At 26.5% G+C, this 2,354-nt stretch overlaps 1 long non-coding RNA gene across 1 annotated transcript; it reads left to right on the top strand.

Moving 5' to 3' along the window:
* Positions 1–319: 319 nt before the first annotated feature.
* Positions 320–1,559, top strand: LOC110268079 (uncharacterized). Its single transcript, XR_002356128.2, has 2 exons — positions 320–833; positions 1,321–1,559. It is a non-coding gene; the product is annotated as an uncharacterized LOC110268079 (long non-coding RNA).
* The last annotated feature ends 795 nt before the right edge of the window (positions 1,560–2,354 follow it).

Genomic DNA, 2,354 nt, shown 5'->3' with positions numbered 1-2,354 from the left:
AGGCTTCCATGCTTCATGGAAAAATGATTTTAATTATCACTGATTTTGTAATTAACATCATGTGTGGATGTTTTCTTGTTTTAATTTAAAATTGAAATCCAAGAAAAATGAAAACAACAAAAAAGACCAAAATGAAACCCAAGAAAAAGAATTTTGAAAAATAAATACTGAAAAGGAATAATAAATAATTAAATATTTAATTACAGTAAATCCCATTCCAAAAAAAAAAAAAGAAATCCTAAAGTCTAGAAATAGTAAAATTACTAAACAACCCCACATGTGATTATATATACAGCACAAGTAATGTAGCCAATGCCTCAATAGTTTGAACTTGGAACCCTCTCATTCCATGACCCTTCCTTCTTAGAGGGAAAAAAAAAAGTAGAGGGAGAAAATAGAAGAACGCCTAGAATCACTTAAGTCAATTACAGTCTTTGAAATATTATAATCACTCCATCTACCCTCTTCATTCTCTTATGCCATCAATGCATCTTGTGTCATGCAGGTTGCTCTATTCCTTTCCATTTACTACAAAATTTGGAAACATTTTAAGTTTCTAACCACTTATAATTGTTTCTTTCCTTCTTGCTTCTCATGAAGTTGAGGTCGATATAGACTTACATTTTGTCGGAGTTGATGATCTCCGTTCAGGTCAAAAAAGACTGTACCTCTTTAAACGGAGGACAATTCTTTTTTACTTGATCCGAAATCATTGACTCAGACAAGACGAGAGTCTATATCTACATCGACATCATGACAATAAGATCCAATTGCAAAGACATCTTCTAATCCCTCTTCGTGATCTCAAGCCGAATTCTCGACAACACAATTGGGTAAGAATGATGAGTTTTGTTATATTTAAATTTAGATATTTACCATCTTTCAAGTCCTTTAGATCTTCTTTGTTTATTTATTCATTTTTTTAAGTGAAATTACATATAATTTTTTACTTGTAATAATTCTATTTGAATATTAGAAATCTCAAAAGAGTAATTATTCGGTACCTACAATTTTTACCTACTAATTAAAGAAAAGAAGTATTTGATTTTCTGTCACACCAACCTAATCACTTTTCTTACTTAATCTTATTCCTATGGAAGTGGATTGAGTTGGTTCTTCATAAATCTTATTGCTTTGGCTTATTATTCATTGGTAGCTATGTTCATATCCAGAAGCTGTCAAACCATATATTAAATTTATTAGAATCTTTTTATATTATTATATTTTATGAATGTTTGGTGCATATCAATATTTTCTGTTGATTATATTAAAATTTTGATAATCAAGTCTCGGAATTCGAATCTCGGCTTGTGCATGCAGCAACTCATTGGCCAGCGACAGACTTTTAAATGGAACTTCGATCCGCGACGGATTAGTCTTTGACCTGTCGGGCGATATCGTGGGCAACAAAAAAAAAATTTGATAATCAAGTTTTATGCCTTTAAGATTTTGTGTTAGCTACTAGCTAGGGTTTGGTTTGATGCCACAAGTTTTTAGCCATGTAATTGTGATAACCTAAATTTGTGAATGGCTAATAATTTTTCATCATTTTAACCTAACTTTGATTGGGATGCATGGGTATTTTAGGTTAACTAAAAAAAATAATTGCAGATAAATTATTATTATTATTATTGCATGTTGATAAATTACTGTAATAATGTATGCACCGAAATGTTTATAATTATTATTTTCATATTATTAAAGATTACTTAGCTAATCCAACATACTTGACGATAAATATTTCTGTCATGAATGCTATAAACATTATAATATGGGTAATGTGATAGGAAATTATTTTATTTTATTTAATATCTATAATTTTATACATGTAATATTTATAATTATATATTTATTATATTTAATATTATTCAATTATTTTAATGATAATTAAAAATATAAAGTAAGATAACTTTAGATTACTTTTGGTTAATTTTTTATAAAAAATATTAAGTGAACAAATTATTTTTATAATTGAGTTTAGTCAAGTCTTTCTTCTTCTTCTTTTATCTTTTGTGTCTCTTTTTTTTTCTTTCTTCAATTAAAATCTTTTGTTATTACTCTTTAAGATGTTAAACCAACTTCGTAAGCTTTTAAGAAAAGATCTTTTTCGAGTTATCTTTTTTTTAAATATCTTATGAAAAATTAAAAGTAATTTTATATTTAGATATCTCATGCAAAAAGATCTTTTTATTTATCAATTATGTTTGGATATAACAATATAAAAGTACTTTTTTGTTTATTTATTACATGAAAAACATCTTTTTTTTAAGAGAAAAAGATCTTTTTAAAAAAATGTAAATTATAGCTTCTCAAAAAAAATATTTTTTTATTTTTCTAGTATTTTTACTTTTACT

Source organism: Arachis ipaensis, chromosome B10 (assembly GCF_059453495.1).
Source record: "Arachis ipaensis isolate K30076 ecotype BB chromosome B10, ASM5945349v1, whole genome shotgun sequence".
NCBI lineage: Eukaryota > Viridiplantae > Streptophyta > Magnoliopsida > Fabales > Fabaceae > Arachis > Arachis ipaensis.
This window is presented reverse-complemented; position numbering and strand designations above follow the sequence as displayed.